At 42.6% G+C, this 14,162-nt stretch overlaps 1 protein-coding gene across 7 annotated transcripts in view; it reads right to left on the bottom strand.

Annotated features, from left to right (window-relative positions):
- FHL1 (four and a half LIM domains 1) overlaps positions 1–14,162 on the bottom strand; it is a 66,588-nt gene that overhangs the window by 38,504 nt on the left and 13,922 nt on the right. For 3 of the 7 annotated variants that reach the window (XM_054471293.2, XM_054471302.2, XM_054471298.2), the window contains exon 2: positions 3,201–3,274. The gene's annotated coding sequence lies outside the window, so the exon portion shown is untranslated. Of the gene's footprint in view, positions 1–3,200; positions 3,275–4,893; positions 4,984–6,084; positions 6,175–7,273; positions 7,369–8,478; positions 8,570–14,162 lie in introns of those variants that run through there. The other 4 variants (XM_054471294.2, XM_054471295.2, XM_054471296.2 and 1 more) reach the window with 4 other exon arrangements.

Raw genomic sequence — 14,162 nt, 5'->3', positions numbered from 1 at the left:
GCTTGTGTTCCAAATAATTCCGTAAACTAAAAGGCAGCCAAATGGAATAATTCTAAGTTTCTGAATAATAAAGTTTATCTATGATAAATACTGTATTAAAAGGGGACACACCATCATTTAAAAGAACAAAATAGGCCGGGCATGGTGGCTCACGCCTGTAATCCCAGCACTTTGGGAGGCCAAGGCAGGCGGATCACTTGAGTTAAGGAGTTCGAGACCAGCCTGGCCAACATGGTGAAACCCCCATCTCCACTAAAAATACAAAAATTAGCTAGGCATGGTGGCACGCATCTGTAATCCCAGCTACTTGGGAGGCTGAGGCAGGACAATCGCTTGAACCTGGGAGGTACAGATTGCAGTGAGCCGAGATCGCACCACTGCACTCCAGCCTAGGCGACAGAGTGAGACTCCGTCTCAAAAAAAATAAAAAATAAAAGAACAAGATATCCTCATGTGGAAACAGCAAAGCCCATTTTACTAAACTATTCAATTATTCCAAACGTTTTAAAAATAGAGTGTGAAACACACAGTTTACATTTATTTTCATTTTAGGGCCTTCGGGTCCCAGGGACAGCTGCATCCATGGCAATTACTGAATACTTTATTTGCACATGCTTATATGGAAGTGGCATAAATCATAGGCTCAAAGAGCAGAGTAGAGATGGGGACTTGGAACTGTACCCCTGCATCCAGACCTGTCTACTGAATACTGGGCAATGTAATTGAGAAAAGCAAAGCAATTTTCAGTTTCCTCGTCTGCAAAAGGGAAAATAATCTAGGCATGTCCCACCCTTGAAGAATATCAAACCCAAAATGTATTTTTTTGTTGTTTTTGTGCTCACCACTACATTCCTGCCCTGGCCCATAGTAGGGCTGAATGAATGAATAAAAGAAAGGAAGAAAGAACACCAGATGCAGTTGTGTAATCCTATATATTTCTGTTACAGGGAAACAGAATTTAACAGATTTGGCCGGGCGCAGTGGCTCACGCCTGTAATCCCAGCACTTTGGGAGGCCGAGGAGGGCGGACTGCTTGAGGCCAGGAGTTTGAGACCAGCCTAGCCAACATGATGAAACCCTGTCTCTACTAAAATTACAAAAATTAGCCAGGCATATTGGTGTAGAGACGCCTGTAATCCCAGTTATTTGGGAGGCTGAGGCAGGAGAATTGCTTGAACCTGGGAAATGGAGGTTGCACTGAGTTGGATCACACCACTGCACTTGCACCACTGCACTCCAGCCTGAGTGACAAAGCAAGACTCCATAAAAATAAATAAATAAATAAATAATTTTAAAAAATGAAAAAAAAACACAGAATTTAGCAGATTCTATTCAACTGACACACCTGAGAAACTCAGTGCTTTAAAAGAAAACCCAAGGACACCAAGTTTTGGTCAATGTAAAGATGTCATTGGGGTGTGCTTGGTATCATAAAACCACTTGAAATGTGTGCTTGAAAAACTTCGATTTAAATGTTCCACTTTAAGAACACAGCCCTTTTACACATGGTTTCTATCAAAGTTTTCTGCTGATGAAGCTGACCGAATTTGCAGATTGCTATAGAATTACTAAGGGCAAACAATGCATATGCATAGCCAGGTCTCACCTAGCTGGCATTTCCAGCTGATGAGAGGATGTCTTTGTATCTCCTTAAAGAATCTTTATATCTTTATATCTCCCTTCTTTATATCTCCTTAAAGAATCTAGCCTCTTCTGTGGGAAAATAAAAATAAGAGCTGGGAAAGGGCACAGAGCTAAAATCTCTGCTCTTTCAATAGGGTTCACCCTTAGAGGAGGGTGACAGAGAGTCACAGCCTCCTACTTGAGCCAAAGCAGTTCGGCTTTGGTTTTCTCTATTGGGGTTAGATCTAAAGATTTGTATTTTTTGAAGATAGGTTTCTATCATTTTTTTTTTAAGTTTGAAAACAACCATTATAGGTAAAGGCTATGAATGAGAGCTACGGCAGGATTTAGACCCAGAAATGAAGATTCCATCTCCAGCAGCAGAGGGAAGCTGCTGAAAGCTTGTATCACTGAGCCTGCTTCAAGCCCGAGGGCCTTGGAAGGACTTCCGACTACCACCATAATTGATGAAATGGATAAAATTCAGGTTTAGCATTTCTAAAAGTTTGTCCTATGCTTTTTACTTTAAGGTTTAATACATTTAGGTATTTGAAGATATATATTTTAAAACCTGGGGAGAATTCTGTAGCAAGTAGACATAACAAAGGCAATTCTTGTCACCTGCTGAGCATGTACCCTAACTGAAATCTAAGTACCTACACTGACCATGAGGCTGCGTGCAGGGGTGGGCAGGGTGAAGGTGAAGGCAAAAACGCAGCAACCTTTTGAGGGATGAAATGGCAAATCCTGACAGGTACGGTGCTGGCAAAGGTTACATTCCCTCTTGTGAGCACCCAGAAACCGGGGCACCAAAAAGGAGGGACCATTACTGTATCGTGCCTGGATGAGCCTTCTCTTAGATTCCTTCCTTTCATTATTTTCAAAGGTCAATGTCCTTCTCTCAAAGAGAAATTGAGGAACCCTGAGTCATCACAGAGTATAAACAAGCCACTGTGGCTAAATGAAGAGGACAGAGAATGCTTATCCAATATAAGCATTGGAAGGTCTTACTCAACCTGGCTTCCCACAGGTTGTTCTGAACTTGAGGGCAAATCAGAAGAAAATCTCCTGGACCCTAACAATGTCACCGAGCAGAAGCACCCTTTGGCCTTCTATCACCAGATTTTGCAGTGCCAGTCCTGCACCTTGGCTCCTTCCACCGATGGAGAAAGATTCCTAATAGCTGATCAGGTCAGCCTAACCTTCTCCTGGCTGGCAGCAGGAGTCTCCTCCGTCCCATCCCAGCATTTGCTCCATGCAGCTTTCCTGCTCCCTACTGTTCGTGCAACGACATGAGCAGATCTTTACTTTCAAGCAGACCTTCGAATAGTCCTGTTGTGCCTGGCAAATTCCCTTTTCATACGCCCAAGTTGAAAGCAAATGAGATTTTCCCTGGAAAAGACATTCCCCCCAAGAGCTAATATTTAGGGTAAGCAGTGACATTGGTTGGGTCAATTAAAATGAACCTTCTGAAACCTCCTGTACAAATAAAGCCCTTTGTACAATGCCGCCCCTAATACCACAACTTAGAAGGTTGGAGATCAGTGTAAGAATTTGTGGCAATTAGTAAAACTTACCTCACGCTGGATGTGTGGCAGATAGGATGTATTCGGCAAAGGCCGGATATGGTTGAAAACAACTTCCAAGGTGCCTAAGTTAGGGAAAAAAATGAGAATCAAGAGGCAAAGTTACCTTTTTAGAAGCAAAGTTCTGAATTCTAAAAAAATAAATAAAGTAAACTTCCTATGAAATGGCTCATGGTAACACATTCTACTTTGTATTTACAACCCTTAGAGTTAAAGGAAAACTGCCAAGATGTTCTGCATATTTCTCCAAATGTCTGTTTATCATATAACATGAGCACTGGCAGTAGATCTGGCTCCCTCATTATCAAGCTGTATTAGCTCAAACACTCAGCATTGTTAGGGGAGTGAGCTCATGGCCTATTTCAGTTTTAAATTAACATTTGGCAATCACCCGGGTAATCAAAACAAATGACTCAGTCGTTAAGAATAGATTTATTAGTTGAGCCTTTTTCTCTCTCTCTCTCTCTAACATCTTTAGAATATTTTGCCACAGGAGGGCTCTGATCCAGCCAGAATGTAGAGCACAAGTCACTAGAGGAATATTTAGAGGGGTTGCCATGGAGACGAGGTGCCCTGTGACCGCTGAAGTTATCTCCAATCAACAGCAGGATTAGGATGCAGACTAGCGGGCAGGCTCATCCCAGGACGAGGGTTTTGCAGCAGTAGGAAACAGGTGTGCCCTGTGCCGTTCCCAACCCTAACACAAATATGGCCCGCTACGACATGCTGCCCTCCTCAAGCCCGTGCAACCTCCCCACAGGCCCATTCGCATCACTGCCTTCCTCCCCCAAACCCCCGACATTTATTCAGAAAGGACTGGCTGGGGAAAAGGAGAAAGGGAGTGTGATCACTGTATTATCCTAAAAGTGTGAAATCCTAGAATTCACACCAAATGCCGCTTTTAGATCAACTATGAAAATGTACATGAGTGAATGAAATCTGAGGAAAAGACAGTGCCTTGGGCAGGGGACCCGGTCTGTTTTTTCACTGCTCTGTCCCAACACCCAGGTCAGTGCCTGGAACACAGGAAGCTCTCAAGAAGTATAGATGGAAACTGGGCAAAAATAAAACAAGGATTACAACCAGGTGTGTAACCACCCCTCCCACCCTATGCTCAAACCATTTCCAGGCTGATCTTCACACAGGCAGTGGATATAAATGGAAAAACTAGTAATGTGCTGGTAAATAAACAGCTGAGACAGTTGGTTCACTAGGCTAATGGGTTCATCTCTTTAGAGATCCTGACGACGATTGTCAGGATCGTTGTCAGGAAGAAAAGGCTGAAGACAATGCTTCCCAACTCAAAATGGACAAATCTGCTGACTATAGGGACAGGGTTCTTGTTTGCCAGGCCAAAAGCCTGGAGGAAGGCAAATTTTGTGCCCATGGTGAAGTGCTAACATTTGAAAGCAAATGTTTTAAAGTGACTTAATTCAAAGGAACATCTTCCAGTCTTCCTCCCACCTATACTTAAGTAGACACAATATCTTCATATTCTATCATATGAATCTGGATTGTTTCATGTTAGGTTTTCTTTGTCCGGTAAAATGTTAAGTATCTTGGTGGCAGGAACAAAAATTTCTTATTTCATTTCTATCTCCAAGTACTTAGCATGGTATGTTTACACATAAGGCTTTACTCCATCTCATCTCCCACCACCACACTCCACTCATATAGAACTCACTGCTTCTAGAAGATTCCACACCCTTTCGTACAGCTACAGGAGGAATGCAGCATGGCACAGCTCTTCACAGCAGGGGCACCAGAGTCAGACTGCCTGAGCTCAAATACCGGCTCCGCCTCATATTACCTGTCCAGCCTCTATGAGCATCATAATGGCCACCTACCTCATAGAGGTAAGGAGGTACGTCCATGTAAAGCATTTAGCAGTGCCTCCCCCACACAAGGTACCCACTGAATGTTAAATACATACTTACTATTATTATAGCAGGCAAAAAGTCAAACTGTTACCAAACGTGGATAATGATTTCACATGCTGCCACAAACGCTTGACACCAAATATACCTCTCTTTCGATTCAATCCAACTGAAGCTTCAAACCTGAATCTGTCACACACTAGCCTTATCATATTTCATCTTACTCATCCCTTCTGGAATTGATTTTTCCTAGAGATGGGTACAATTCATACTGATTCTACTTGATGGAATCCGGTTCTCTTTTTCAAGAACCGGAATCACTTCCTTCCTAAGAGTCCCACCTTGCCAATGGCTTCCCTGCCATCTCTCTCTCTGTTCCTCACCTCTGCACATTCCAGCTTGGAAGGGCTACAGGTGGGGAAGGGACAGGGAAAGTGTCTTCCAGTAACCAGACTGGGACTCTGGCTATTCTTTCCAGAAAACATTTTCATATTCTATGATATGAATCTGGATTGGTTCATGTTAGGTTTTGTTAGTCCTGCAAGATGTTAAATATCTCGGTGGCAGGGGCAAAAAAATGTCTTATTTTGACTGGGTGTGTTGGCTGGCACCTGTAATCCCAGCACTTTGGGAGGCTGCGGTGGGTGGATAACGAGATCAGGAGATCAATACCATGCTGGCCAACATGGTGAAACCCCGTCTCTACTGAAAAAATACAAAAATTAGCCGGGCGTGATGGCATGCGCCTGTAGTCCCAGGTACTCAGGAGGCTGAGGCAGGACAATTGCTTGAACCTGGGAGGTGGAGGTTGTGGTGAGCTGAGATCGCACCACTGCACTCCAGCCTGAGCAACAGAGCAAAACTCCATCTCAGAAAAAAAAAAAAAAAAAATCTCTTATTTCATTTCTATCTCCCAATACTTAGCACGGTAATGTTTACACAAAAGGCTTTACTCCATCTATTCTCCCACCACCACACTCCACTCATATAGAACTCACTGTTTCTAGAAGATCCCACACCGTTTTGTGCAGCTAGAGGAGGAATGAAGCATGGCACAGCTCTTCACAGCAGGGGCACCAGAGTCAGACTGCCTGAGCTCAAATACTGGCTCTGCCTCATATTAGCTGTCCAGCCTCTATGAGCATCATAATGGCCACCTACCTCATAGAGGTAAGGAGGTACGTCCATGTAAAGCATTTAGCAGTGCCTCCCCTACACAAGGTATCCACTGAATGTTAAATACATACTTACTATTATTATAGCAGGCAAAAAGTCAAACTGTTATCAAACGTGGATAATGATTTCACATGCCACCACAAATGCTTGACACCAAATATACCTCTCTTTCGATTCAATCCAACTGAAGCTTCAAACCTGAATCTGTCACACACTAGTCTTATCATAGTTCATCTTACTCACCCTTCTGGAATTGATTTTTCCTAGAGATAGGTACAATTCATACCGATTCTATTTGATGGAATCCAGTTCTCTTTTTCAAGAACCGGAATCACTTTCTTCCTAAGAGTCCCACCTTGCCAATGGCTTCCCTGCCATCTCTCTGTCTGTTCCTCACCTCTGCACATTCCAGCTTAGAAGGGCTACAGGTGGGGAAGGGACAGGGAAAGTGTCTTCTAGTAACCAGACTGGGACTCTCGCTATTCTTTCCAGAAAACATTTTCATATTCTGTCATATGAATCTGGATTGGTTCATGTTAGGTTTTCTTAGTCCTATAAGATGTTAAATTTCTCGTTGGCAGGACCAAAAAAAATCTCTCATTTTGGTTGGGTGTGTTGGCTGGCACCTGTAATCCCAGCACTTTGGGAGGCTGTAGTGGGTGGATCACGAGATCAGGAGATCAAGACCATGCTGGCCAACATGGTGAAACCCCGTCTCTACTGAAAAAACACAAAAATTAGCCGGCCGTGGTGGCATGCGCCTGTAGTCCCAGGTACTCAGGAGGCTGAGGCAGGACAATTGCTTGAACCTGGGAGGTGGAGGTTGCGGTGAGCCGAGATCGCGCCACTGTACTACAGCCTGAGCGACAGAACAAGACTCCATCTCAAAAAACAAAAACAAAAAATCTCTTATTTCATTTCTATCTCCCAGTACTTAGCATGGTATGTTTACACAAAAGGCTTTACTCCATCTATTCTCCCACCACCACACTCCACTCATATAGAACTCACTGTTTCTAGAAGATTCCACACCCTTTCGTGCAGCTACAGGAGGAATGCAGCATGGCACAGCTCTTCACAGCAGGGGCACCAGAGTCAGACTGCCTGAGCTCAAATACCGGCTCCGCCTCATATTACCTGTCCAGCCTCTATGAGCATCATAATGGCCACCTACCTCATAGAGGTAAGGAGGTACGTCCATGTAAAGCATTTAGCAGTGCCTCCCCTACACAAGGTATCCAATGGATGTTAAATACATACTTACTACTATTATTATAGCAGGCAAAAAGTCAAACTGTTATCAAACGTGGATAATGATTTCACATGCTGCCACAAACGCTTGACACCAAATATACCTCTCTTTCGATTCAATCCAACTGAAGCTTCAAACCTGAATCTGTCACACACTAGTCTTATCATATTTCATCTTACTCATCCCTTCTGGAATTGATTTTTCCTAGAGATGGGTACAATTCATACTGATTCTACTTGATGGAATCCTGTTCTCTTTTTCAAGAACCGGAATCACTTCCTTCCTAAGATTCCCACCTTGCCAATGGCTTCCCTGCCATCTCTCTCTCTCTGTTCCTCACCTCTGCACATTCCAGCTTGGAAGGGCTACAGGTGGGGAAGGGACAGGGAAAGTGTCTTCCAGTAACCAGACTGGGACTCTCGCTATTCTTTCCAGAAAATATTTTCATATTCTATGATATGAATCTGGATTGGTTCATGTTAGGTTTTGTTAGTCCTGCAAGATGTTAAATATCTCGGTGGCAGGGGCAAAAAAATGTCTTATTTTGGCTGGGTGTGGTGGCTGGCACCTGTAATCCCAGCACTTTGGGAGGCTGCGGTGGGTGGATAACGAGGTCAGGAGATGAAGACCATCCTGGCCAACATGATGAAACCTCGTCTCTACTGAAAAAATACAAAAATTAGCCGGGCGTGGTGGCGTGTGCCTGTAGTCCCAGGTACTCAGGAGGCTGAGGCAGGACAATTGCTTGAACCTGGGAGGTGGAGGCTGCAGTGAGCTGAGATCCCGCCACTGCACTCCAGCCTTAGCGACAGAGCAAGACTCCATCTCAAAAAAATAAAAATAAATAAATAAATAAAGTCTCTCATTTCATTTCTATCTCCCAGTACTTAGCATGGTATGTTTACACAAAAGGCTTTACTCCAACTATTCTCCCACCACCACACTCCATTCATATAGAACTCACTGTTTCTAGAAGATTCAACACCCTTTCGTGCAGCTACAGGAGGAATGCAGCATGGCACAGCTCTTCACAGCAGGGGCACCAGAGTCAGACTGCCTGAGCTCAAATACCGGCTCCGCCTCATATGAGCATCACAATGGCCACCTACCTCATAGAGGTAAGGAGGTACGTCCATGTAAAGCATTTAGCAGTGCCTCCCCCAAACAAGGTACCCATTGAATGTTAAATACATACTTACTATTATTATAGCAGGCAAAAAGTCAAACTGTTATCAAACGTGGATAATGATTTCACATGCCACCACAAACGCTTGACACCAAATATACCTCTCTTTCGATTCAATCCAACTGAAGCTTCAAACCTGAATCTGTCACACACTAGTCTTACCATATTTCATCTTACTCACCCTTCTGGAATTATTTTTCTAGAGATGGGTACAATTCATACCGATTCTACTTGATGGAATCCGGTTCTCTTTTTCAAGAACCGGAATCATTTCCTTCCTAAGAGTCCCACCTTGCCAATGGCTTCCCTGCCATCTCTCTGTCTGCTCCTCACCTCTACATGTTCTGGCTTGGAGGGGGTACAGGTGGCGAAGGGGCAGGGAAAGTGTCTTCTAGTTACCAGACCAAACCCTGGCTATCCTTTCCAGAAAGTCCTTGCATTTCATGTTCTCTGACACCCTCCAGAGGGCAGAAGAAAGAAAGGCCCAAAGGCTGAAGAGGCAAAGCTCTCACATGAGATTCAACTCGGACTCATGGTGGAGCAGTCTTCCTTCCATAGTTCATAGTTTCACCACCCAGAATTAGTCCACAAAGAAGGAGAAAAATTGACAGTCAGATCTGAACTGCCTTTGTATCTCCATTTCACTTTATCATCTGTACTAGCATGTCCCACTTAACATGAGCTGGGGTCGTGAGGCTGAAGACACTCGTGGTGGGTATATTTGTGTGTACTTTTCAATCTGCAGTGTGTAACTGTGTCTCTGACCAGAACATCATATAAATTACGTTGACAATATTGTGCAAGTTAAAGAATAAAAACAAAACAGCACACAAAACACTGGGTAAGATGACAGCAAAGTAATCTAAAATACAGCTCAAACACTTTAGAGTTAGTCATGCTTTCAAAGAGATCATGATAATCATATCCCGCCCTGACAAAATTAATAAGTGAAAATAGACAAACCACGTATATTATTCCAGAAGAAGCCAAGAGTTGCTTTTTAGTGACATTTAACACATACAATCACCCTCCAGGTTTGGCAAAAGTATTGTGGTCATGGACACTACTGACCCTTATCACTACTGACAACCAAGCTTCAATGATCCCCACATCACCAATCAATTGTGTGAATTACGAGGAAAAGAAAATCCAGTGACAACAGCTGTTTGAAACAACTTAAAAGAAGAGTCAAATCAATCAAAAGAGATGATCCCCCACAGACTCATTGTCTCCTCTCAGTTCTTTGAATGTGATAGTCATGGTAACGATTCCTTAATCACATCCTTCAGAATATTCTCTCCCACCCAAGAAATCAAAGAACAGTGAATTCCAAACATCTTCTTAATTAGGTACACTTGTGATGAGACTGGGCGGCAGAGACTTCTCATTTATCTCACTTTTATTCAAATACTTATGCTACTATAGAGGTCAGAAACATTGGCATGTGTACCATTAAAAACATTTTAAATGTTTACCATAAAAGGCAATGATAAATACAACTGAGGTAGCCACTGGCTCATTTTCTTTAACAAAAGAACTGGTAAACTGGCTCTCATTTGGCAAAATAATTTATTGGAAATAAGCAGTACAGATTAAAGATGCCTCATTTTTAATAATTCCAACATAATCAAGATCTACAACATAACCAAATCTTTAACAGCATATTCATTTAATAAACAAGCAAAAACTAGAAGGATATTACCAGTTATAGAAATATAATAAAGTCCAGTTTTGTGTCCTTATATTTAGTACAGAGTATTATCTGGTGATATCCTCTATATACTCTGTCTGGAAGATCATTTATTCTACACGTTTCTATACTTATTTTATATGATATAATCATAATATTCCTCACAATTTGCAAAGAGAGGAATTATCCTTATCCAGTTTGGGAAAAGATGGGTTACATTTTTAAAAGTTATCTACTAGATATACTAAAAATCTCAAGTTATGATTAGTCCAGATTTTTCTGCAGATTTTTGCACTTCTTTCAAAAACTAAAGTGCACACATTTACCAAAGTTGGAGTAGTGAGTCATTTTTAACTTTGCATAGGAATATATGCAACTTTGCATAGGAATATATGCAACCCTTTAAAATACTGAGTCTGCTTTCATAAATTTTCAAATTAGTAAATAAAAGGTGTCTTTCCTTCCAGATGTGGCATGACCTAGAAACTAACAAAAGGCCCCACCGTGCCCTAAATAAATACCAAGGAGCTCTTTCTGTGAGCCATTTCTGGATGCAAATTTAAATAATTTTTGGTCATAAAGGAAGAATAAGTATATTGGGGAAAAACATAAAGGGACAAATATATTTATTTTTTAACTGGAATATTAAAACCTTAAGAATACTTATGAATAAAAAAGCCATCAAAAATAGAATAGAGGCAAGGAGCAGTGATGCACGCCTGTAATCCCAGCACTTTGGGAGGTCGAGACCAGCCTGGCCAACATGGTGAAGCCCCATCTCTACTAAAAATACAAAAATGAGCCAGACATGGTGGTGCGCGCCTGTAATTCCAGCTACTTGGGAGGCCAAGACACGAGAATCACTTGAATCCAGGAGGCAGAGGTTGCAGTGAGCCGAGATTGCACCACTGTACTCCAACCTGGGCAAAAGAGCAAGACTGTGTCTCAAAAAAAAAAAAATAGAGTACACTACAGTTATCAAGCACAAAGAACAAACTGGAACAAAGCAAAAACACAAGTCAAATGGCAAAATCTAGCAAGAAAAATGGAGCAGCAAATATTTGTTAAAGTCAAAAGGTAAAAACCTTCAAATTCTTGTCCTTTGCCCTAATGTTCAATGGTATTTTTGTTTTGTTTTAAAAATATGAAGACTGATGTCCTCTCAATGACTATTACAGCAGCTCCCAAATAAAACAAATGATAAAATAAAAACTCACTTAATTGACTGATAGGCTTGAATTACTCATTGCCAAGTCTACAAGTTTCCCACAACTCCAAGCATTCTTTCCTTAAAAGAAAAACAGCATTTTTTCCCTCTGACATGATGACCATGAGTAGCTTTTGAGGTGACTATAATTCTGTATTTTTCTATAACTTGCTGTGGGTCACCTCCGCTAATAACTCCTAAATCAAAGCAACAAAAAACAAAGAATTGTACAGATCCATACATGACAATTTTGCCAGATGCATCTAGAGAGCACTGGCCCTCCCAGAAGTCTGAGAGGAACTCCTGAACCAAAGACATTCTAACATTGCTGTCACCCCAGCAACCATCGCCAAACCCTGCCCATTTTTCCTGAAAAAGAGCTTTCATACATTTTCTTCCTTATAATTTCATTTCTAAGGTCCTAATTGGGCCCATTATCACTTCACACCAGACTATTTCATCAGATTTCTTAACTATGGGTATGCCCTCTTCTTCACATAGCTAGCGTCAGAATCATCTCTCAAATGTTCCACCTCGAATGTATCACTCCCATTGCCAAAAACCTTTCTCCATTGTAATCTAAAGGCCAAGTTTCTTAGAGTGAAATTCAAGCCTCTGGCTTTGGCTGACTCCCTACATCTGAGGTTCATTGCCGCTAGAGAATGACGGAAGTCTTGGCTCATGCCACTTTCCCCTAAACCAGTGATTCTCAAAATTGGCTGCACCTGGAGAGTCAAAGCAACTAGTGATGCCTGGGTGCCTGCTACGGTTTTTATGTGTCCAAGATTCAGGTGTTGAATCTTAATGGCCAATGTGATGGTATTGAGAGGTGGGGCCTCTAAGAGGTGGGGTGATTAAACTGGGAGAGCTCCTCCCTGGTGAATGGGATTAAAGCTTCAAGAGAGCCTTTGGCTCTCTTGCCCTTCTGCCTTCCACCACATGAGGGCAGGGCGTTCCTCCCCTCTGGAGGCTGGAGCAGTAAAGTGTCATCTTGGAAGCAGAGAGCAGCCCTTAACAATCGAACCTGTTTGCACCTTGATCTTGGACTTCCCAGTCTCTAGAACCGTGAGAAATAGATTTCTATTCTTTATAAGGTACCCAGTCTCAGATATTCTGTTACAGCAGCACAAACAAAGTCAGTGCCCCACCCCCAACAAAGTTCCCCCAGATGAATCTATTGTATGACAGAGGCTGAAAACCACTGACCCAAATTCCTATAGCCTGTAATTGTCAGACTTTATTGTGCCTCAAAATCTCCTGAGAGAGGACCTTGTTAGGACACAGATGGCTGTGCCCCATCCCCAGCGTTTCTGATTCCCTAGGTCTGGAGTGGGGCCCATGAAAGTTGCATTTCTAACAAGCTCCCAGGTGATAGCTCACTGCAGCCTCCTGGGCCCATCTGATCCTCCCACCTCAGCCTCCTGAGTAACAGGGACTACAAACACACATCACCTCACCAGGCTAATGTTTTATATTTTTTGTAGAGACAGAGTCTCACCATGTTGCCCAGGCTGGTCTGGAACTCCTGGGCTCAAGCTTCCATTTTCCGGAATCTCTTCCACATTTATGAATCAATCTACAGAGTATCTTAGAGATGATCTCGTTCATTTGCCTTTTTATAAACTGAGACCCAGAGTGGGGAGATGATTTGCCCAGTTTCCAATGCTTAGTGGCAGAACTCAGACTAGGATTCAAAACTCCTGACTCCCTCCCCACACCCTATGCAGTTCAATACTCTTTCCACCACATCCTTCATGTGTCTTTAACAGCTTCTCCAATTAGAATGGGCATTCTTTGCTTGAAGAGATCACTAGTACTGGTTTTTTTTGTTGTTGTTTTTTTTTTTTTTTTTTGAGACAGGGTCTCTCTCTGTCGCCCAGGCTGGAGTGGAGTGGCACAATCTCATCTCACTGCCAACTCCATATCCCAGGTTCAAGTGATCCTCCTGCCTCAGCCTCCCGAGTAGCTGGGACCACAGGCAGACGCCACCACACCCAGCTAATTTTTGTATTTTTAGTAGAGACGGGGTTTCACCATATTGTCCATGCTGGTCTCAAACTCCTGACCTCAAGTGATCCGTCTGCCTCGGCCTCCCAAAGTGCTGGGATTACAGACGTGAGCCACCACGCCCGGCCTTGAAGAGATCACTGTTGTTTTAAGGCTCCCCACAGCATCTAGCAAACCTAGCCAAGTGCCTTCTCCTTAGAGTAAGCACTGGATAAATATTTTTTTATTTCATCTTACTAAGTACTCAGCCCCATACTTTTCCTAAATTGGCATTGGCACTCCATGAACTGTTTCCTTACACTTCAGCAACTGGGCAGCTCTGCTCCCATCAATTAGCCCTTGAGCAAATCCTTCATACCAGCACGCATGTGGCCATTATCTGCTATGGGGATAATCATAAACACATAAGGAAAATTTAAGGGGGTTTTAAAAGTTGCAGGAATAACTAAGTTTGTAAGGTGACAAAATTCAACTTTCAAACTGTATGTCAGAAAACGTTTACAAAATACCCTAAGTCTCATTTAATACCCAACAAACCACTGCAGCAGTAACAATCAG

The sequence above is a fragment of the Pongo pygmaeus genome, chromosome X (genome assembly GCF_028885625.2).
Source record: "Pongo pygmaeus isolate AG05252 chromosome X, NHGRI_mPonPyg2-v2.0_pri, whole genome shotgun sequence".
In the NCBI taxonomy this organism is placed as follows: Eukaryota; Metazoa; Chordata; class Mammalia; order Primates; family Hominidae; genus Pongo; species Pongo pygmaeus.
The sequence above is the reverse complement of the archived record's forward strand: the minus strand, read 5'-3'. Positions and strand labels throughout refer to the sequence as shown.